This window comes from Macaca nemestrina, chromosome 8 (genome assembly GCF_043159975.1).
Source record: "Macaca nemestrina isolate mMacNem1 chromosome 8, mMacNem.hap1, whole genome shotgun sequence".
In the NCBI taxonomy this organism is placed as follows: Eukaryota; Metazoa; Chordata; class Mammalia; order Primates; family Cercopithecidae; genus Macaca; species Macaca nemestrina.
The window spans coordinates 142,381,383-142,406,322 of record NC_092132.1 but is presented as its reverse complement, the minus strand read 5'-3'; the positions used below and the strand labels follow the sequence as shown (position 1 = coordinate 142,406,322).

Here is a 24,940-nt window from a genome sequence, read left to right as displayed (position 1 = left end):
CTCAGCCTCCCGAGTAGCTGGGATTACAGGTGCGTGCCACCACGCCCAGCTAATTTTTGTATTTTTGGTGGAGACAGAGTTTCATCATGTTGGTCAGGATGGCCTCAATCTCCTGACCTCGTGATCCACCTGCCTCGGCCTCCCAAAGTGCTGGGATTACAGGCGTGAGACACCACACCCTGCCTGGGGGGATTTTTTTGAGACAGAGTCTCACTCTGTTGCCCAGGCTGGAGTGCAGTGGCATGATCATGGCTCACTGCATCCTCAATCTCCCAGGCTCAAGTAATGCTCCCACCTCAGCCTCCTGAGTAACTGGGGCCACAGGCGCCCGCAACCACACCTGGCTATTGTTTGTATTTTTTGTAGAGACAAGGTCTTGCTATGTCACTTGGGCTGGTCTCAAACTCTTGGACTCAAGCGATCCTCCCAAAGTGCTGGGATTACAGGAGTGAGCCATTGCGAGAAGTCAGGTTTTTGTTTTTCTTATTTCTGCTTGTATTTTAGATTCAGAGGGCACATGTGCAGGTTTTTTACCTGAGTATATTGCATAATACTGAGGTTTGGGCTTCTACTGATCCCATCACCTGGATAGTAAACATAGTACCCAACAGGAAGATTTTCGGCCCTTGCCTCCTTCCCTCCTTTTGGAGTCCCCTGTGTTCATTGTTCTCATCTTTATGTGTATGTGTACTTGAGATTTAGCTCCCACTTATAAGTGAAAACATGTTGTATTTGGTTTTCTGTTTCTGTGTTAATTCACTTAGGATAATGGCCTGCAGTTGCATCTGTGTTGCTGCAAGGAACATCATTTCATTCTTCTTTATGGCTGCATAGTATTCCATGGTGTATATGTACCACATTTTCTTTATCCATTACACCACTGATGGGCACCTGGGTTGACTCCATGTCTTTGCTATTGTGAATAGCACTGTCATGAACATACAAGCACATGTGTCATTTTGATAGGACTATTTATTTTCCTTTGGGTACCCAGTAATGGGATTTCTGGGTCGAGTAGTAGTTCTATTTTCAGTTCTTTTGAGAAATCTCCAAACTGCTTTTCACAATGGCTGAACTAATTTACATTCCCACCAACACTGTATAAGCGTTCCTTTTTCTTAGCACCCTCGCCAACGTTTGTTAGTTTTTGACTTTTTAATAACAGGCTTGGAAGTTTTTAAAGGGATACATAGTGGACACTGGAAAAGGGTGAGGCAGGGAAACATCTCACTAGAAAGAAGTGGTGAAAAAGAAGTGAAGACAGTATTTTTATTTAGGAGGGGGAATCTTGTTTCATGCCAACAATTAGACTTTACTCATTTATTCTCTCTGCCCTTCCTACATTCACTCAAATGCATCTCAACAAACCCTTCTCTTCAGTAAGTAGAATATTTTTTTCTTATTGAGAATGGCAAGTTCCACTTAAACCAAAACAGACGTCATAAAGAACACCTACACCAAGGCAGATGGTTATAAAAAACAATGAAAATATTGGAACAAATATTATCAATTTTTTAAGTACAGATAAGAGTTGGATGAATCCCACATATATTGATCAGTACCAACAACCATTGACCAAAGGACAAGTCTTTTCAGGCCTCGCAACACTTACCCCTGTAACATAGAAGCAAATATAAATGTGAGAAAAAACAACTAAAATCATCAAACATTTTGGAAAAATCAGTGTCATGAAAGAATGGCACAAAACTCAGAAGAGCTGACAACTGTGGAAACAAAGCTCATACAGGAAACAGAATAATTAACAAACTCAGCCTTTCAAGAAACTATTATTACCACAAGACAACAACGTCAGCCCCAACAAGGAAAACAATTCAAACCAACACAGAAAATGTTTATAAGTAGGGAAATGTTTGAGCTTTAAATTCATGAATTAGATGGTTTTCTACTTCACCTATAAGTGAGTAAAGATGTCTTATCTCATGTGTTCTATAGCAGTTTTAGAGACCTAATGAATCAAAACAAATGTCAGGAGTTGTACACTAAAATATTAATAAGTATAAACTCAGTTAAGTATGAGTCTCACCTTTTCCACCCACACTGGGCACCTGAATCTTGACTATTTATCTGTTGAAACATCACAATATCTGCTGGTGAGCTGGGCACAGTGGCTCACACCTGTAATCTCAGCAACTTGGGAGGCTAAGGAGGGAGGATTGCTTGAGGCCAGAAATTTGAGGCCAGCCCGGGCAACCCTGTTTCTACAGAAATTTTTTTAAAAATTAGCTAAGTGTTGTGGTACATGCTTGTGTTCCTAGCTACTTGGGAGGCTGAGGTAGGAGGATCACTTGAGCCCAGGAGTTCGAGGTTACAGTGAGCTATGATTGTGCCACCACACTCCAGCCTAGGTGACAGCACAAGACTCTGTCTCTGAAAAGAAAAAAGAAAAGAAAAGAAAAGAAAAGAAAAGAAAAGAAAAAAGATATTTGCTGGTAACAATGTCTACAGAACTGGGATTTTAATTTGGGGGTCTTAAAGGACAACATCAGAAGTTAGGGCAATAGACTTATAGCTTGTAAAGACGTTTTGAAAAAAGTAATTATAACAAAATTATACAGTTTCTACTTGAGCCTGTATGTCTCACACGGAGAAATAATCAGGGATTTCAGGCACCAGTATTTATAATAGCTTACTACCCCAGATCTAGGCAGTATTAGACCATAAGAAGATTTGCGCTGTTTCAATTCACACTGGAGAAAGGATTGTAATTTCCTTGCAAATGTCTCTTTCTTCCCCCTGTACCATACCCCTATATCTCTTAAGACAACACACACACACACACACACACACACACATATTCTCTCCCTCTCTCACTCCCTACTTTTTTCCTTCCTACTGACTGAGAGATTCAAACCTTCAAAAAGTCCCAAATTCCTTCCCATTTAATAAAAACGTCTTCCAAATTTAAAATTACTGAGAAATAATCTTGAAATATTTTTCGCTCCAGTGACAAAGAAATAAGTATAACCTTTTGGGAAAGAATTAAACAAAAATAAGCTGGCAGGATTGACAAGTCTAGCACATTATGCTAGAAAGAATTAGGAGGTTTTTGTCAAATGCATAAGGCACAATTTCTTTGGCTCAGATTGTTCTGTCTATATTTCTTCATTTTTCCTACGTAAACACATATAAATTAGTTTTCAGAATTGCACTGGTGAGGATGTTGTTTAAGTATTAGTTGTAAAGTTTCAAGAAAAGCAGAAAAACAAACAAACAAACAAAAAAACAAAAAAACCTAGTGGAAACCTACACCTCCTTGGAATCCAGCCCAGCACACACACACACTCTTTGTGAGCTGAGGGAGAGCAGCTCACCGGCACTCCATTTCATATCCATCCTAATTATTGCACAAAATCTCCTAAGGAGATCTAATTGTTAAAAATAAAGCATTAGAATGCTTCTTGCTGTTTGAACTTCGGTTCTGCTCCAAATAGAACAGAATGAAATGTACTGAAGAACAGGAGAGAACATTCCAACACAGAATGGATCACTGCAAATTCAACCTTTATTAGGATTCTAAAGCTAAAGCACGGATGATTAAATTTTCTGTACCTTTGCCACCTAAGTCAGGCTTGTAGAGCTTTCCCACAGCTATAAGGTATCTTTCTGGTCTAAGGTCTTCTTGTAAGCATACACCTCAGCAGTCTCTTAGATACTTTATTATTCAGCAGTGGTCTGTTGACATTGAGCCCAGGGCAGACATGGATTTTGCAAGGCAGAGACTAAAGGAATCTGATATGGTTTGGCTGTGTCCCCACCCAAGTCTCATCTTCAATTGTAGCTCCCATTATCCCCACCTGTCATGGGTGGGACCTGGTGGGAGGTAACTGAATATTGAGGGTGGATTTTTCTTGTGCTGTTCTCAAGACAGTCAATAAGTCTCATGAGATCTGATGGTTTTATAAAGGGGAGTTCCCCTGCACACGCTCTCTTGCCTGCTGCCATGTCAGACATGCCTTTGCTCCTCCTTTGTCTTCCACTATGATTGTGAGGCCTCCCCAGCCATGTGGAACTGTGAGTCCATTAAACCTCTTTTTCTTTATAAATTACCCAGTCTCAGGTATTTCTTCATGGCGGTATGAAAATGGACTAACACAGAGTCTTCCAGATTACTGCCTTCCACCTCCATATTCTCACAGTTGTGAGAGTATTCCTGTAGAGTTACTCTCTGCTGACTGGCTGGGTTGTGCTAGTGATAAGATAGCTAAGAAAACATTTTTTGGAAAACAGAACAACAGTGATGAGAACAGGAAAAGAACATAGAGGAGGAGCAGACATGGAGGAGAAGCACTGAGGCTGCTCCTCTTTCGGAAGTGGCTGTACGGCTAGGGAAAGCTTCTGGAGTCACTCTCCACCCTAAGTGGAACTGACCTTCTCAATCTGCAGCTCACTGCTTTCTGTAGCCCCTTCTAGCAAAGCACCTGTAATCCTTTGCTGCATTTATTGTTCACATGTGAACAAAAATTTTCATAAATAAGGCATTAGAAAATGCATGAACAAGAAGAAAAATGTACTTAATATTCTTGCCCTGAGGGTTTTTCCATAATAATCATGGGAAATTGGAAAATGACCACACTCAGAAAATACATATTCTTGGTATTGTGAATTCTCTTCACCTGGACATTGAAGGAAGATCCTCAGCTAAGATTTTTTTTAAGTCTTTTTTTTATGTCTTTTATTATCATTATTATTATTATACTTTAAGTTCTAGGGTACATGTGCATAATGTGCAGGTTTGTTACATATGTATACTTGTGCCATGTTGGTGTGCTGCATCAATGTCAACTATTTCACTGACGTTTCTCTGACTCTAGTGAGGCCTATTAACCCTTTGTGTGTTTCTATTTGTAGTTAGAACTTCATTGGAGAGACAAGTCTTTTGTATGTAATTAAAGAGTAAATTCCCATTTATACAGAGAAGCCATGTAGAAAGACTAATTTGAATTTTGGGGTGTTACTCAATAAGCACATGCTACTACGTAAGACCCCAATGTTTATAAACTTTTGAGAGACTTAAAAATTAGAAAAGTTAGGTTCAGTAATTATGTTTTTTGTTTGTTTGTTTGTTTTTGAGATGGAGTCTCACTCTGTTGCCCAGGCTGGAGTGCAATGGTATGATCTTGGTTCACTGCAACTTCTGCCTCCCAGGTTTATGCGATTCTCCCACCTCAGTCTCCCAAGTAGCTGGGATTACAGACACGTGCCACCATGCCCAGCTAATGTTTATATTTTTAGTAGAGACAGGGTTTTGCCATGTTGAGTTTTGCCATGTTGACCAGGCTGGTCTCGACCTCCTGACCTCAAGTGATCCGCCTGCCTCAGCGTCCCAAAGTGCTGGGATTACAGGTGTAAGCCACTGCACTTGGTGTAGTAATTATGTTTTAATATGTCTATCAATTGAAATCTCATATATATGTGTACAGATATGTAATTGTATGACAATCTGATTAATAAGAATGTGAAAACACAAGCATATTCCTTTCTTTGGAATAATGATTCTCCATTTTTTTTTATTTTAAAAAATGGGCATGTAATTAATCATTAAAAACAAATTGAACAATAGCTCAGTCATTATAAGCCATCTGTTGTGCTTGTGGTCTGTCCAATTAGAGCAAGTTTTGAATGCTCTGAAATATTTCAGTTGTGTGTGTTCTTCCTTTGGGACTAAAGTCTTCCTCTGTGTGTGTGTGTGTGTGTGTGTGTGTGTGTGTGTGTGTCCATGTATATGTGAGAGTGTGTGTGTTGCGTGGTGATTAAAAAGTGGGTCAAGGGGAGAGATCAGTGGTCCCAACTGGGCATCAAGGCAGAGGGAGGAGCAGGGATTTGCTCCAAAGCTTTTAAGTGAATTGATTCCTCATCTTACACTCCTTTGTTGAGAATTTTTTAATATTACTGAATCTTTGAAACACAGTAAAGTATAAACATTTATTCAATATATACGTAATAATATATACATTATATTTATTTAATTACGATTTCTGAGTAACTATTCTTCTAAAGTTAAAACTCCTTGTCAATGGAGTTTAAAATTCAATACTCCCATGTAGGTATTTTGGTGTTTTGTGGGGAGGAAAGCTATTTATTTACAGATATTCTATAACAATGTAGTACAGCAATGGCTCTCAAAGTGGGAATTTTTATTTATTCACTTAGTTTTTTGAGACATATTCTTACTCTATCACCCAGGCTGGAGTGCAGTGGTGCAATCTTGGCTCATTGTAATCTCTGTCTCCCAGGTTCTACTGCCTCAGCCTCCTGAGTAGCTGGGACTACAGGTGTGTGCCACCATGCCCGGTTAATGCTACTAAAAATAGTAGAGATGGGGTTTCATCATGTTGACCAGGTTGGTCTCAAACTCCTGACCTCAACTGATCGCCTTCCTCAGCCTCCCAGTGTGCCAGGATTATAGTCAAAATGGGAATTTAAATATGTATTTGTGGAAGGTTGAGGGTTATATGAGAAATGTTAAAACTTTCATTTCCATTTCATGATGGTTTTTTGTTTGGGGAAGCAAAAGATTATTTAACAGGACATGGAATGTACTAACTATATAAGAAACGATTGATAAATCTAAACTTCATGAAGTTTAAGAACCTATTTTCAACAACAAAAAGACACAATTCAAAGAGTAAAAAGAGACACTGAAGACTAAGAGAAGATATTCACAGCATATATATCTGTCAAAAAAACTCACGTTTTGATAGAAATCCTACAGTTTAATAAGAAAAGGACATTCCAGGCTGGGCATGGTGGGTCATGCCTGTAATCCCAGCATTTTGGGAGGCTGAGGCGGGTGGATCACTTGAGGTCAGGAGTTTTGAGGCCAGACTGACCAACGTGATGAAACCCCATCTCTACTAAATATACAAAAAAATTAACCAGGCATGGTAGCATGTGCCTATAATTCCAGCGACTTGGGAGGGTGAGGCACAAGAATTGCTTGAACCCAGGAGGGGGAGGTTGCAGTGAGCCGAGATCATGCCACTATACTCCAGGCTGGGTGACAGAGTGAGACTGTCAAAAAGAAGAAAGAAAGAAAAGCAAAGAAAAGGAAGGAAGGAAGGAAGGAAGGAAGGAAGGAAGGAAGGAAGGAAGGAAGGAAGGAAGGAAGGAAGGAAAGAAAAAAGAAAAGAGAGGGTGGGAGGGAGGGAGGGGACAATGCAACTTTCAAAAATGAGCAAAAGATTTAAACAAGCCCTAGGCACTTCACTAGAAGATATGCAAATGACCAAGAAGCATATGAAAGCATCTCAACATAACTAATCATCAGGGAAATGCAAATTTAACCACAATATATTATACACTCTCCAGAATGGCTAAAATGTTTGAAAGGCTGACAATACCCATTCTCTCATACCTTGCTGGCATGAATTTAAATGGTTACAGTTCAGAAAGCTATTTAGCAAAATATCTATTAAGGTTCCATATAGGCCTATCCTATGCCCCAGCAGTTCCACTCCTATTTATTCTAGAGAAATAAGTGCATATGTCTACCCAATTAATATATAAGACTTTTTCATAATAGTCTAACACTGGAAATCTGTCCATCCCTAGAAATAAATAAGCTTTGGTGTATTCATAAATAGCATCTAATAACACATCTATGAAAAAGAACAAGCCATATGTAACATGGTTCCATCTCAGACATGATATTGAGGGAAGACAGCCAGGCGCAAAAGAGTATAACTTATATCATTCCACTTACATAAAGTTCAAAAATAGGCAAAACGAACTGACAGCAATAGAAATCAGAACAGCAGTAAATGCTGCAGGGTTGAGTATGAATTGGGAGAGGGTATGGGGGGAACTTCTAAGGTTTTACAAGTGTATTATATTTTTATCTGAACGGTAGTTACATCAATATATACATTTGTAAAAATCAATCAAGTAGTGCATTAAATATTTGTGCAGGTGTGTACATGAAAACTAAATAAAATTGCTTTTTAAAGAAAAGATAGAAAAGAAAAGAAGAGCATCAATTAAATTTGAGAAACTGTTCTATAACAAATACTCTGTCCACTTAGTGGCACAAGCAGGAAACCTTGGAGTCTTCATTGTTCTGCACCTCCATCTCATTGCCAAAATAGATAATTTATATTTTATATAAATTGATAATTTATATTCTTTATAATTTTAAAATTGAATACTCAATTTTTAGAAAAACACAACAATAATGGCCATATACCAGGGAAAAAAGGGGACATATGGGGACCACCTCTTTTGGCTTTGGAGCTCCCCTCACTCTATCCCTGTATGGGAGAGCTTTTTCCTTCTGTCTTCTCCCTTCCTTCTTGCCTATTATACCCTCTGTTCCTTAAAACATAAAGAAAAAGGGGGGACATAACTTTTTAAAATCTTGGCTTTTGATAGGATTAATAATCTCCACTTTTTTGAGTGTGTGTGCTCTTAGGGTAGAAAATCCTAGGGTGTAAAAGAAGAAAGCCAGCAAATACCTTGTTTCAATTTTTTCTCACTTCCTACACTGGAAGAGGCAGAGTGCTTCTCTTCTCCTAAGTTCACACATCAGGTTAGTGGGGGCCAGTGCTAGAAGGCAGATCTCTGGTTCCCAATCACACCTCTTTTTCAAGCTTCATATTATATTTCAAATTTGTTATTTATGTAAGATCATTTGCGGTGGGATGAATGAGGTCATAAGAGATTTTACACCCTTTCAATACTTGTTTTTCCTTAATAATATGTTTTCCAAAATTCAGCAACTGACCTCACTTGACATTCTCTACTCATTCCAATATTCTAAGGTTGGAAATTGGTTTTGCTGTGTCATAACACTTCTGAATTTGCCATGCAGTGCTATCTGCCCTTACTTCATCGAGCTGGGCAAAAACGCTTCCTGTAGCCTACCGGAAAACTGTAAGCAACGTCTATGCTTGAGATCTCTGACATTCTATTCTTTCCTATAAACAAATGTGTTTTGAAGTTTGTAACTAAAAACCTTCTGAGTGCTGAGAAATTACCAGGAAAAAAATGTTGCAGAACATGTCATTGCTTCCTATGCAAAAGACTTTCTTGCAAAGAACTGACAGAAGGAGAAGCGAATATACCCGTCTACTCAAAAGACTAAGTCAACTAATATGACAATTAATTTAATTGAATCAAATTTATCCAATAATAGGCTGGGTACGGTGACTCACGTCTGTAATCCCAGCACTTTGCTAGGCCGAGGCAGGCAGATCACTTGAGGTCAGGAGTTCAAGACCAGCCTGGCCAGCATGGTGAAACCTCGTCTGTACTAAAAATACAAAACTTAGCCATGTGTGCACACCCGTAGTCCCAGCTACTTGGGAGGCCGAGGCAGGAGAATTGTTTGAACCAAGGAGTTGGAGGCTGCAGTGAGCCAAGATCACACAACTGTATTCCAGCCAGGGTGACAGAATGAGACTGTCTCAGAAAAACAAAACAAAACAAAACAAAACTAATCCAGTAACAATGCATTGAGCAACCAGTATGTACTACATACTGTGGAGAAAAAGGAATAAAAGATGAAATGGTAGAAAAAGGAATGAACGCAAATCCTGCCATTCACTTGCTGGTTATAGACCTTGCGAAAGGCCCTGTCTTTGGTCCTTAGCTTCCTCAGAGTCATTGAATTATAATTTAAAAACTCAGGCCAAGCACGGTGGTTCATGCTTATAGTGCCAGCACTTTGGGAGGCTGAGGCAGGCAGATCACGTGAGCCCAGGAGTTTGAGGCTGTAGTAAGCCATGATCGTGCCACTTCACCCCAGCCTGAGCAACAGAGAGAGACCGTATCTCAATAAAACAAAACAAAAAACCAAAAATCAATTCTGTCCTAAATAAGATTAAAAATAATCATCAGTAAATGTTAACAAAGAAAAACTCATTTGCTCCTTTATCCGAAATGAGCATCACAAAGACTTTGGCAGTGTCACGAGCTCAGGGAAGCCCCTCCTATGTACAGGAAAAGAAGAAGGAATGAAGCCTGGCTTTGCCTGGTGGCTCTTGTAGGGCATGGGTTCCGGTGAACCCTGGAGCTCTCTGTGCGGATCGCAAAAGCTACTCTGAACAGTGATCAGTCTGTTGTGCCACAGCAAAGGGGCTTGATGAGCAGCTCAGCTTCAGGTACGCAGTAGGTTCTGGATTTAAGAAACAAGACATCCAATACCAACCACTGGGCAAGAGGAAGTTTTTTGGTGCTTTCCTCCTCTCAAGCTGACCTGACAGTGGGATTCATCATGACCTGTGAGTCAGAGAACCAGGCTCATTATTTCTGCTCTATAAAATGTCCTCCAGAATTCTGATGATTTTCATTGTGCTTTTATACAGTTGACCACAAAATGCCTAAAGGGCACTGAACCCACGCTAATTCTCAGTACTAAGTGGATGTACTTGATGTCTAAAAAGGAGCATTTTTCTGTGCTCCAGGGTATAATGAGCAGCTCAACATCAAGGTGAAGGATCAGTGATTAAAGAATCCCTGAAATATGTACATTTAATTAGCATTAACAGAAAGCTCACCATATCCTACGTAGCACTGATACTAGACCACAAACCGCAAACAAGAGAATAAATAAATCACAAGCAAAGCAACCTACCAACCAACCAACCAATCAACAAAACAGAAAACAAGAAAGGATCAAAACAAAACTTCAGCAGATTATATTTAGAGCAAATGTACTGTGGCTTAATAGCATGGTTACCAAATGAAGCTATTTGAAAAATAAAATCTCTGCCTGTAAAAATGGTTTTAATATTACAGTTAGGGCTGCCATGGCTACAAATTTAATCTTAGAGAAAGTAACATTAGAGTTGCCAAATGCAAGTCAATATGCTTTTGTTACTCTCCTGGAAATTACTTTCTGAGGCTTCTTAGGGTTACCAGTGCTGAAGTCTTGCTTAGTTGATAATTTCCTGGACAGGCCTCAAAGTAACTGATAGATGAATCTCATTCTGCACAGTTGATTTGCTCATTTCTTATAGTTTTAAAGAGGGCTCACTAGGCATGAAGCCCTCGGAACCAGAGTCTCATGCCTTAATTCTGGATCAACTTCTACTAGTTTTGATTCTGAGGTAGTCACGTCACCTTTCTGAATGTAAATTCCTTCATTTTTTAAGTTATAGAATGATGTCAGAGCATCTTTAGGTAACATATATTCTCAGATTACTTGATTCCATGCCACACGGAGGTAATTCAATGATTCTTTATAATAGATTGGGGACTACAGAAACTCCATTAACTCTTCCCGGCCACAAGACAACCTTGTTGTAAACTGCAACTACCAAATACAGTTAATTGTGCATGTGAGATTCTAATATCAACACTCAATGATAGAAATTATTTTGTTGAAATATAGAAACATAACTTATTTGTGAAAAGTAATAATAATAACCCTAGCTATAAAGCTTGTGGTCCTCTTCATTAACATTAAAAATGTAAATCAGGGCCCAGCACAGTAGCTCATGCCTGTAATCCCAGCACTTTGGGAGCCAAGGCGGGCAGATCACTTGAGGTCAGGAGTTCAAGACTAGCTTGGGCAACATGGCAAAACCCCATCTCTACCAAAAATGCAAAAATTAGCCAAGCATGGTGGCACTTGCCTGTAGTCCCAGCTACCTGGGAGGCTGAGGCATGAGAATTGCTTGAATCTGGTAGGTGGAGGTTGCAGTGAGCCGAGATCATGCCACTACACTCCAGCCTGGGCCACAGAGCGAGACCTTGTCTCAAAACAAACAAACAAACAAACAAACAAACAAACAAAAAACAGTAGCATTATAGAAATATCAGCAAGTTTTCTGTCTAATAAAGTAACAATGGCCTACATGATAGCTGTCAGTTCATTCCAAATTAATTTTTTATGACTCCTAGGTTAAGATTAATTTTGCTGTTCATTGTATGCTCAATGTCTACTCATTATAAAGTAATAATCCATCAAATTAGTTTACAAATAGATAATAAAGTAAACTAATATTCTGCCAGCTGGTTACTTGTCAGGCTCATCAATAACATAGGTTTGAGAAATTACTTGTGATAGTATGAAAGTAATTCTCTCTTTACGCTAATTTGTTTAATGTAATAATAAATATTACTTTTATAAATAATATAATATAATTATATTTTACTTGACAGTGGCTAACTTCTATTGAGAGAAATTTAGCAAAGGTATGATAGGTCAGGCATGGTGGCTCTCACCTGTAATCCAAGCACTTTGGGAGGTCGAGGTGGGCAGACTGCTTGAGCCCAGGAGTTCAAGACCAGCCTGGGCAACTTGGCAAAACTCTGTCTCTACAAAAAATAAACAAAAATTAGCCAGGTGTGGTGGCACACGCCTACATGGGAGGATTGCTTGAGCCCAGAAGGTCGAGGCTGTAGTAAGCCAAGATCGTGCCACTGCACTCCAGCCTGGGTGACAGAGTGACCCTGTCTCAAAAAAATCAAAACAAAGGTATTCTAATACCCTATCTAGGAATAATCCCAGAGGAAATATGCCCATTGGTAGGTTCATGTTCTGTCCAGAAATGACAGGCATTTTAGCAAGTTGGATGTCACGTCACCCTCCAGACAAAAATCTCAACTTATTTTTAGACAAAAGGATAATATCTGAGGTTTAGGCATATTTAATATATATTTATATTTCTTTATCTTCATGTATGTAATAACTTCTGTTGCAGGATATAATAGAAGGGTATCACAGATTCCATTCTGTGACAGACTTTGTAACTGTTAGTTAATCACATCCTTCCAATTATTTACACACATGATGCCTAAGAGCAAAGGACAAGGAGCTAATCTATACCACCCGTGTTTATGATAAATTAGAAGGAAAAATGTTTATCTGATATTATGTACCAGACACCTCCTAATAATTGAACTCCTTGCTAATTGAACTCTTGCTATCTGAATATGTGTTATATGCAAAAAAAGCCTATCAAAATGAAGCAGGTACACACACACATGCACAAACATGTATCTGTGCGACTATATATACATACATCCATCTCCTGGCTTGGTCTGCTGAGAAAGCCTAGAATCAATGAGATCTCAGTAGCAATGAGCTTACACCTAGCACCCAGAGGTGATTTCTTATTTTTATTTTTATTTTTTTTGAGATGGAGTTTTGCTCTTGTTGCCCAGGCTGGAGTGTAATGGCGCAATCTCAGCTCACCGCAACCTCCGCCTCCCGAGTTCAAGCAGTTCTTCTGCCTCAGCCTCCCAAGTAGCTGGGATTACACGCATGTGCCACCATGTCCAGCTAATTTTGTGTTTTTAGTAGAGATGGGATTTCTCCATGTCAGTCAGGCTGGTCTCGAACTCCCGACCTCAGGTGATCCGCCCGCCTCGGCCTCCCAAAGTGCTGGGATTACAGGCATGAGCTACCACACCTGGCTCAGAAGGTGATTTCTTAAAAGCACTGTCTGCCCTTTTTTTCTCAAACATCAGGATAAAGACCTGAAATGTATGATTCTATTTCCCCTTTGCTCTGCACGTAGGCAATCAACAGAGGCTAAGAAATGCAACAGGGATAATGAGCTCATAAACAGCGGATGTTTGAATGCAGCTCTATCTGACTCCAAAGCTCAGCCTCTTCCACACTAGGCCACGATGACCTCTCATGAGAGCAGCTTCTGTCTTGCTTCAAATCAGCATGGATGAATTAATGTTGCTACACTGTGTTCATTACTTGCTTCACAATCAGTGATTCCTCCCAATATTCATGGGTAATCTCATTATCCTAATGATTAAAAAGAATGAGAGGAAGCTAGTATAGCAAAAGCTTATATTTAGAAGTAATTTATATGAGATCTGGCATTTTATTCAGCTTCTAAGATTCCTGAAGCTATTGGATTAAATATGAATCACAAGAAAGAAATCATGAACTTGGGATAAAGCAGGTGCTTTTCAGAAATCCAACACAGCGAGTAGGATTCAAAAATCTTCCTTACTTCTTTTTGAAGCAAGCCATAACTCTCACTTATCCTTTCGTGGATTTCATGTGAATAAGAAATAGATTTCTGTTAGGTAACCAGGATTTGGGGCTTATGTGTTACAGCAGTTATTCCTCCATAATTAATACAGAAATTCATGCCTTTAAGTGGAGTGTTGCTTTAACAAAAACTTAAAAGCTTGTCTTAGAGTTTAGGCAGTGGGAGGTGTGGACACGGCCATACGAGGACGGAGGCTGGCAAATGGGAGATCCGTGCTGTGCAGGGCAGAACATTTCATCATTGTCTGTGATAACCCAGAAGGGAACCTGCTAGCCCACTGAAGCAAAGAGGTTGGAAAATAAGAATGCTAGTGGTGAGCGTTGGTTATTACAGGCTGTGATTAGCATAACAGTAGAGGAAAGAGGTAAATTGGCCAATTTTCAAGCAGAAATAAGAGGGAATACAATCGTGGGTTCCACATCAGAGGATTCAATGAACCACAGATCAGAAATATTCTTTAAAACTCCCCAAAATAAAAAATAACAATGTAACAATAAAAAGTGATACAAATTAAAAAGTGATACAGTATAACAACTACTTACATGGCAATGACATTGTATTAGGTATTACAGGTAATACAGGGATGATACAGAGATTATTTAAAGTATATAGGAGAATATGCACAGGTTATATGAAAATACTATACCATTTTATATCAGGGACTTGAGCAACTGAGGATTTTAGTATCCTCGGGGGTCCTGGAACTAATCCCCTCAAAGATGGATGACTATAGTCTAGAAAGGCAGGGACTTGCAGAGTTAGAAAAGTTGACTATTTCTAGACCTCAAATAGTAACAAGTAAAACTCGAAAGAAAGATTTTGAACAACAAAGGCTCAGTAATTCCAAGACTCAACCAGACTTTATATTAGTATTAACATAAAAAATAGAGAGAGGGGAATTTCCAAGTAAAAAGGTTGTTATTTGGACATAATATATAAGAAAAAGGATGGAAATCTAGGACATAAATAGGGATGACAGTGGCTTCAAGTGTGTCCAGAGAACAAAGGAGAAGGTTAAGGTTTTATTGGGGAAATAGGAGGTATGTAAATTGTTTGGAAAGAAAGCTTATTGGCATTGGTGGAGTCATACAAGAGCTGGCAAGTTTTGATTGGCAAATATCGATAGTTGCTGGTAGGACCTGTTATCTTATTTAGTTATGGCCAGATAGCCAAATAAATTAGGAATAAGCCCTTGAAGTTTTGGATTGGGTTTGTGAGACAGTGTGCCAGGCAAGTGTTCTTGTATATGTGGCTAGCTGTGCTCGTGTGACTCATGTAGTAAGCTGTGGTTTAGAAAAATTTCCCGTGGTCAGGCCCGGTGGCTCACACCTGTAATCCCAGCATTTTGGGAGGCCAAGGCGGGTGGATCACCTTAGGTCAGGAGTTTGAGACTAGCTTGGTCAACATGGTGAAAACGTGCCTCTACTAAAAATACAAAAATCAGCAGGGTGTGATGGTGCACGCCTGTAATCCCAGCTACTCAGGAGGCTGAGGCACAAGAATCGCTTGAACCAGGAGGCAGAGGTTGCAGTAAGCTGAGATTGTGCCACTGCATTCCAGCCTGGATAACAGAGCAAGACTCTGTCTTTAGAAAAAGAGGAGAAGAAAGAAGAAAGAAGAAAGAAGAAAAGAAGAAAGGAAGAAGAGGAAGAAGAGGAAGAAGAGGAGGAGGAGGAGGAGGAGGAAGAAGAAGAAGAAGAAGAAGAAGAAGAAGAAGAAGAAGAAGAAGAAGAAGAAGAAGAAGAAGAAGAAGAAGAAGAAGAAGAAGAAGAAGAAGAACTTCCTGTGATATTTTCTGTTATCAGGCAAATCATGCATGAGAGTCCTCTCTTGATGGCCTTCTGTAGCTCCATTTTGAATCTTACAACTTCCACATTAGAAAAAATAAACTTTTCTTTTGCTAGGCTACGAAGATTCTCAAGTTTTCTTCTACCAGTAGTTAATGGGCCCTTAACTGGTACACATTTATCATCATATTTAATCTATGGAGCACCCATGCTTCTCTACCAGGAGTTGTGTGTCTAGAGGTATGTTTGAGCGATTCATAGGTAAGCTCTATAAGAATTGTATCTTAGCTGAATACAATCATTTGACTTTTAGTAGTGTTCTTGCTGTTGTGAGTCTTTGTATTAGTAACACTCAGTAGTTAGTACTGGAATTGTTTTGATCCCTGGTTTTAATATCCAAAATCTTCTATTCTCTCAATTGCTAAACCTGCTTACTTTCTCATCAATGACTAAAAAAGTTTGGCTGCTTATCAATTTAGCATATTCTGTTTTAGTTTAGAAAAAGAAAGAAAAGACATTTCGGTTGACAAAAATCAGAATCTGCTTATAACCATGTTTTTTAAGCACAAATTATTTTTTAATGGAGTATAGCATACTTGTATTTGAAAGTAGAATTTTAATGATTAAAAACAGATGATAGGACAAGTTCTTTCATCTATTCACAGCTATTCCCAGTTCATTCCATCCAGTCCCTGACACGGAATAGGTGCTTTATTTTTAGTTTTTGAGACGGAGTCTCGCTTTGTCGCCCAGGCTGGAGTGCAGTGGCGCGATCTTAGCTCACTGCAAGCTCTGCCTCCTGGGTTCATGCCATTCTCCTGCCTCAGCCACCTGAGTAGCTGGGACTATAGGTGCCCGCCACCACGCTGGGCTAATTTTTTGTATTTTTAGTAGAGGCGGGGTTTCACTGTGTTAATCAGGATGGTCTTGATCTCCTGACCTCGTGATCTGCCCACTTCGGCCTCCCAAAGTGCTAGGATTACAGGCATAGAGTAGGTGCTTTAAAAACAGCAGTTGATGGATAAAGAATTATTGAGAATGTGATAATAAATGTAAGCAAATCTGAAAGCTAGATTTTCTAAAATGTGCCCTCCTCTGTTTTTTCTTTTCTAAGCTAGAACTTATTTAATCACAAAAATCATGTGAAACACCTTGTTCCCTTAGGCATCCCAAGTTTTTTTTTTAATTTTTATTACTATTATACTTTAAGTTCTGGGGTACATGTGCAGAATGTGCCATGTGGTTTGCTGCACCTATCAATCCATCATCCAGGTTTTAAGCCCCGCATGCATTAGGTCTTTGTCCTAATGCTCTCCCTCCCCTTGCCCCCAATCCCCTGACAGGCCCCAGTGTGTGAGGTTCCCCTCCCTGTATCCATGTGTTCTCATTGTTCAACTCTCACTTATGAGTGAGAACATGCAGTGTTTGGTTTTCTGATTCCCATGTTAGTTTGCTGAGAATGACGGCTTCCAGCTTCATCCATGTTCCTGCAAAGGACATGAATTCATTCTTTTTTATGTCTGCATAGTATTCCATGGTGTATATGTGCCACATTTTCTTTTTCCAGTCTATCATTGATGAGCATTTGGGTTGGTTCCAAGTCTTTGCTATTGTAAATAGTGCTGCAATAAACATACGTGTGCATGTGTCTTTATAGTAGAATGATTTATAATCCTTTGAGTATATACCCAGTAATGGGATTACTGGGTCAAATGTTATTTCTGGTTCTAGATCTTCGAGGAATTGCCACACTGTCTTCCACAATGGTTGAACTAATTTACACTCCCACCAACAGTGTAAAAGTGTCCCTATTTCTCCACAGCCTCACCAGCATCTATTGTTTCCTGACTTTTTAATAATTGCCATTCTAACTGGCATAAGACAGTAGCTCATTGTGGTTTTGATTTGCATTTCTGTAATGACCAGTGATGATAAGCTTTTTTTTTTTCATATATTTGCTGACTGCATAAATGCCTTCTTTTGAGAAGTGTCTGTTCATATCCTTCACCCACTTTTTGATGGGGTTGTTTTTTTCTTGTAAATTTGTTTAAGTTCCTTGTACATTCTGGATATTAGACCTTTGTCAGATGGGCAGCTTGCAAAAATTTTCTCCCATTCTTTAGGTTGCCTGTTCACTCTGATGATAGTTTCTTTTGCTGTGTAGAAGCTCTTTAGTTTGATTAGATCCCATTTGTCAATTTTGGCTTTTCTTGCAATTGCTTTTGGTATTTTAGTCATGAAGTATTTGCCCATGCCTATGTACTGAATGGTATTGCCTAGGTTTTCTTCTAGGGTTTTTATGGTTTTGGGTTTTACATTTAAATATTTAATCTATCTTGAGTTAATTTTTGTATAAGGTGTAAGGAAGGGGTCCAGTTTCTGTTTTCTTCTAGGGTTTTTATGGTTTTGGGTTTTACATTTAAGTATTTAATCTATCTTGAGTTAATTTTGATATAAGGTGTAAGGAAGGGGTCCAGTTTCTGTTTTCTGGATATGGCTAGCCAGTTTTCCCAGCACCATTTATTTAGGAAATCCTTTCCCCATTGCTTGTTTTCATCAGGTTTGTCAAACATCAGATGGTTGTAAATATGTGGTGTTATTACTGAGGTCTCTGTTCTGTTCCATTGGTCTATATATCTGTTTTGGTACGAGTACCATGCTGTTTTGTTTACTGTAGCCTTGTAGTATAGTTTGAGGTCAGGTAGCATGATACCTCCAGCTTTGTTTTTTGTGCTTAGGATTGTCTTGGCTATATGGGCTGTTTTTTAGTTCCATATGAAATTTACATTTTTCTAATTCTGTAAAGGAAGTCATTGCTAGCTTAATAGGAATAGCGTTTAATCTATAAATTACTTCGGGCAATTTGGCCCTTTTACGATATTGATTCTTCTTATCCATAAGCATGGAATGTTCTTCCATTTGTTTGTGTCCTCTCTTATTTCCTTGAGCAGTGGTTTGAAGTTCACTTTGAAGAGGTCCTTCATGTTCCTTGTAAGTTGTATTCCTAGGTATTTTATTCTCTTTGTAGTAATTGTGAATGGGAATTCACTCATGATTTGGCTCTCTGCTTGTCTGTTGTTGGTGTATAGGAATGCTTGTGAATTCTGCATGTTGATTTTGTATCCTGAGACTTTGCTGAAGTTGCTTATCAGTTTAAGGTGTTTTTGCACTGAGATCATGGGGTTTTCTAAATATACAATCATGTCATCTGCAAACAGAGACAATTTGACTTCCTCTCTTCTTATCTGAATACGCTTTATTTCTTTCTCTTGCCTGAATGCCCTGGCCAGAACTTCCAATACTATGTTGAATAGGGGTGGTGAGAGAGGGCATCCTTGTCTTGTGCCAGTTTTCAAAGGGAATGCTTCCAGCTTTTGCTCATTCAGTATGATATTGGCTATGAGTTTGTCATAAATAGCTCTTATTATTTTGAGATATGTTCCATCAATACCAGTTTATTGAGAGTTTTTAGCATGAAGGGATGTTGAATTTTATCAAAGGCCTTTTCTGCATCTATTGGGACAATCATGAGGTTTTGTCATTGATTATAACCATTTTTTAATACTTGTAAACTATTAGGTTGGTGCAAAAGTAATTGTGGTTTTTGCCATTAGTTTAAATTACCTTTAATGGCAAAAACCACAATCACTTTTGCACCAACCTAATAGATTGGGTAGGCCAGAGGCAAATATGTTAGAAAATAAAGTGATAAAAGAACTACAGAGATGAAAAACCATAATTTTTCATTGTAAATTTAATGATTTTGTGGCTCTGGAGTTGTTGACAAGTTAATATTTTAAAGTAAAACATTCCTATCACAGTCCTTTTGTTCTTCAAATAAATAATAAAAAAGGATCTTCGCCTCTCTAACCATGGTGGTTTCTAAATAGTATGAGATGGCCAAAGTAAGAGGATTGCTTGAGGCAAGGAGTTTGAGACCAGTCTGGGTGGCACAGCAACACCCTGTCTCTAAAAAAAAAATTACTTTTTTTGAGACATGGTCTCACTCTGTCAGCCAGGCTGGAGTGCAGTGGTGTGATCATGGCTCACTATCACCTTGACCTCCTGGGCTCAGGCAATCCTCCCATCTCAACCTCCCCAGTAGCTGGGACTACAGTTATATGCCACCACACCTGGCTAATTTTTGTAATTTTTATAGAGATAAAGTCTTGCCATGTTGCCCAGTCTGGTCTCTAACTCCTGGGCTCAAGTGATTCACTCCCCCTTGGCCTCTCAAAGTGCTCAGTGTGCTAGCATGTGTTTGTAGTACTAGCTATTGGAGTGGCTGAGGCAGGAGGATCACTGGATTCTTCTGCAGTGAGCTATGATCACACTACTTCACCCCAGCCTGAGTGACAGAGCAAGATCCTATCTCTAAATAAATACATAAGCAAATAAATAGTATGAAATGAAGAAAAAAGTTGACAAATATGTGGTGAACATGATCAATATGAATAGTCAAACTATCCAAAAAATCAATTATGAAGCCTAGGTTGTTCTAAATAGCTTTGTTTAGATACAGACTATGTCTTCACATTAATAGATACATAACTAATTCAGATGCATGAGTACAAAAAAATAATTTCTGAAATAAAAAGTGGTCTTCCTTAGGATGACTGCATTATCAGAATAGTATCAATTTTTCAGAAGAGCAGGCGGAGGCCAAGGCAGGAGGATCACTTGAGGTCAGGAGTTTGAGACCAGCCTGGACAACATGGCGAAACCCCATCTCTACTAAAAATACAAAAATTAGCTGAGTGTGTTGGCACATGCCTGTAATCTCAGCTACTCAGGAGACTGAGGCAGGAGAATCACTTTAACCCAGGAGGTGGAGGTTGCAGTGAGCTAAGATCAAACCACTGCACTCCAGCCTGGGCAACAAAGTGAGATTCTGTCTCAATAAAAAATAAAAAATAAAAAATAAAAAAATTCAGAAAAGCAAATTCTTACTAAAAACAAGTTGTAAGTAATTTTTTTTTCTTTTGGTTACACTTACCTTTTAAGATGAGTTTCTTTAACAGTTATGCAGAAGTGACTTAGTCTGTCTGGTCTCAATTTTTTAGTGTTGGAAGCAGGAGGGCAACCAAGGGCCTTAGTGATCTTTACAGAATCTGGGCACTCCTGCACCAGCCCGCGGTTTTGTCTTGTTCTAAGCCACCTCATCTCTCCCCTGCAGAATCTCAGCCACTCCTCAGTTGGTCACCTGGATTCTGTCCTTGCCTTCTACATACTGCAGTCTCCAAAGTGATCCTTTCTGAAATGAAAGTCAAAAACTTAAAAACAGAACTACTGGTCAAGTCCAATGGCTCATGCTTAGAATCCCAGAACTTTAGGAGGCCAAGGCAGGAGGATCGCTTGAGGCCAGGAGTTCAAGACCAGGCTGGACAACATAGCAAGACCCCATCTCTAAAAGAAGAATTAACCAGGCATGGCAGCATGTGCCTGTAATCCCAGGAGAGTGAGGCAGGAGGATTACTTAGGCCCAGGAGTTTGAGGCTGCAGTGAGCTGTGATTTTGTCACCACACTCCATCCTGAGCAACATAACAAGATCCTGTCTCAAAAAAAAAAAAAAAAAGAAAGAAAGAAAGAAATAGACTAACATATGACCTAGTAATCCTGCTTCTGGGTATATATATATCCAAAGGAAATAAAATCAACGCCTCAAAGAGATCTGTGCTCCCATGTTTACTACAGCATTATTCACAGTGGTCAAGATAATGGGAACAACCTAAGGGTCTGTTGATGGATGAATGAAGAAAGAAAATGTAAAAGACCTATGTATGTACCATACATGTGTATATACCATACATGTGTATATACCATACATGTGTGTATACCATACATGTGTATATACTATATTATACAGTATATATATTCTGTACAATGGAATATTATTCAGCCTTGAAAAGGAGAGCTTGCCATTTGCAACAACATGAATGAACCTGGAAGACATTATGCTAAGACAAGCCAGACACAGAAAGAAAAATACTGCATGAGCTCACTTATATGTGGAATTTTAAAAAGATGAATACATGGAAGAGGAGAGTAGAACGGTGGTTTCCAGGGTCTGGGAAATGGGGGAAATGGGGAGGTGTTGGTCAGAGGGTACAAATTGCAGTTACATAAGTTGAATACATCTAGACAGTTGATGAACAGTGTGATGGCCACAGTTAATAATATTGTACTGTATCCTGGAAATTTGCAAAGAGAATGGATTTCAAACGCTCTCACTACATACACACAAATGATAGCTATGTGAGGAGATGGTTATGTTAATTTGCTTGACTACAGTAATCATTTCAATATGTATATGTGTATCAAAACCTGTTGTGCATCTTAAGTATACATAATGTTTTTTAAGTCAGATCACATCATTCCTCTGCTCAAACCCCTTGAAGGGCTCCCCATTTCCCTTGGAGAAAGCCAAAGTTCTTAGAATGGCCCGAAGACACTCCGGGATATGGACTGCACTTCTCTGCCACTCAGATCTTTTCTCTTCTGCCTTCAATACTTGCTATTCCTTTCACTGGGATTCCTCCCCCAGGTACCCGCGAGGCTGGCATTTGCCTTCAAATCTTAGCTCCAGTGTCACCTTGGCTGCTTCTGCTGGCTACTGCATTTAAATGCAGCCTAAGCCAGGTGTGGTGGTGCATGCCTGGAGTCCCAGCTATTTGAGAGGCTGAGAAGGGAGGATAGCTTGAGCCCAGGAGTTCAAGTCCAGCTTGCGCAACATAGCAAGACCCCATCTCTAATAAATAAATAAATAAATAAATAAATAAATAAATAAAAAAAATGCAATTTGCCCTCACTTCCCACCTCTTCCACCTTCCAATCTCTTCCAATCTGCTCTTTCTCTTCTTCCAAAGCATCTATCACTTTCAGACATCCTATATAACTTATTTATTATTGTTTATTGAGTCTGCCACCCACAACCCTCTAGAACATACAGGCCATGAGAGCCGTGATTGTTTTGTTCACTAATGTTCTCCAAGTTTCTAAAATTGCCTGGCACGATCGGGTACAGTGACTCACGCCTGTAATTCCAGCACTTTGGGAGGCCAAGGGCAGCAGATGGCTTGAGCCCAGGAGTTTGAGATCAGCCTGGACAACATGGTGAAACCCTGTCTCTAAAAAAATACATAAAAATTAGCTGGACCTGGTGGCACATGCCTGTAGTCCCAGGTACTCAAGAGGCTGAAGTGGAACAATCAATTGAACCCAGGGGATTGAGGGGATGGCAGCGCCACCTCCTGTAGGAGCAGATTGCTGTCCCTGTCCTTGCCCGGGTCAGGGTCTGGGCTGGGAGCCTGACTTGGTTAGAGAGGGCCAGGGCTTGGGCAGGACAGGACAGGATGGCTTGTCACCTGTGTGAAGATGAAGGAGCCCTTATCTGCCTGCGCTCTCATCCGGTTTTTTAGGATTATTGAAAGAGTTTGGGACCCTTGTGGGGAAGTGGGTAGCAGGTAGGGGTGGGCTACTGGCAGTGAATCTCTGCCTCTTCAAGGCTGTTCCCCTCCTCCAGGGTCTCCTGGGGGATCTTTGTAATTTCAGTCCATTAAAAATATGAACTAAAAAGAAAATTCAGGAAGTGATTTCAGAATTAGGAAGCTTCTGTTTCCCTGGGCTTTGAATTTTGAGGGGTTTCGTGCAAAGCTGAGACAGGCTGCTAGTAATGGTTGCTGTCTGGATATGAAATGCAATTTGTACATGAAAATGCAATTTTATTCAGCTGTGGAAGAAATGCAGTACTGAGCTGTAATCACACCACTGCACTTCAACCTGGGTGATAGAGCGAGATCCTGTCTCAAAAAAAAAAAAAAAATATTGCCTAGCCCATTGGAGATTTCCAAAATTGTTTGATGAAGGGATCAATAATTACTAAGCAATTTCACTTTTAAAATTAAAATAATGATTTATACAATAAATGCTTTTCTATGGAAAAAGCACCTTTTCCATAGAAGACACTGCTTTTTTTTTCTTTTTCTTTCCTTTTTTGTAATAGGAATATGTTTATTATTGCAAATAGTTTTCTCGATGGCTTCAGTTTTTAAAGATACATTATTGGTCATTTCCAAACTCAAGGTCAGCAGATACTGATTTTCCATATACTTGGGTTAATGCAAATATGTGAATTTTATGTAAGTCACATTGATAATTTCACCTTTGATTTGATTTCACTCTATCTTCAATTTCTTTTCTTTTCTTTTTTTTTTTTTTGAGACAGAGTCTCCCTCTGTCACCCAGGCTGGAGTGCAGTGGCGCAATCCCGGCTCACTGCAAGCTCCGCCTCCCGGGTTCACACCATTCTCCTGCCTCAGTCTCCTGAGTAGCTGGGACTACAGGCGCCTGCCACCACGCCCGGCTAATTTTTTTTTTTTTGTATTTTTAGTAGAGACAGGGTTTCCCCATGTTAGCCAGATGGCCTCGATCTCCTGACGTTGTGATCCGCCTGCCTTAGCCTCCCAAAGTGCTGGTATTACAGGCGTGAGCCACCACACCCAGCCATCTATCTTCAATTTCTTCACTCTATGATGGCTACTAAGTGTTTATAATAAAATGTTCCTTAAGACTTGCAAAGTTGTTTCTGCCATCTTGGTAAAATAGCCATTTTGAAAATAAATACTATCAGAATGTTACAGAACTATGCTATAAATAATGTTCTTGTTAATATTTTTGTTTTGTTTTATTAACCTTTGTTTCCCAGGTTTCCCTCTAGTAATTGGATCTCGTGAAATTTGATGGATTTTAGGACTAAAGTTTACTAAAGTATGAATAATATTCTAGCATTGGTTTCACAAAAATATTTGGTGTTCATTTGCATTTATTCTCCAGAAGCTAAGTTTTATGTCACGTTCACGCATAGTGTTACTTAGCCAAGAAACAAAAACCATGTAATTTAATTTCTTCTTCAAAACAGCATTATTTGGAAACGCAAGGAAGTTGTATTCAGTACAGCATGACAACATATTCCACTTTTGCAGGAAGTTTTTGTGTTTTGCAATCAGTGCTAAGAAAAAGAGTAAGGTCCAAAGCAGATTGGTTATCGTTTTTAACTACCTGTAAAGATTTCTCAAACTGAGGTCTCACAATAGTGAGAAATGTGTAGATAATTAGAAAATATTTATCTTCAATTTATTTTATCCAATGGGTTTTCCTTCCTGGTTGTGATTGTT

At 39.3% G+C, this 24,940-nt stretch overlaps 1 long non-coding RNA gene across 1 annotated transcript in view; it reads right to left on the bottom strand.

Moving 5' to 3' along the window:
- LOC105491135 (uncharacterized) overlaps positions 1 to 24,940 on the bottom strand; it is a 119,306-nt gene that overhangs the window by 70,471 nt on the left and 23,895 nt on the right. The window contains exon 2 of the long non-coding RNA XR_011607233.1: positions 20,763 to 21,020. This is a non-coding gene — a long non-coding RNA (uncharacterized lncRNA). The remainder of the gene's footprint in view (positions 1 to 20,762; positions 21,021 to 24,940) is intronic.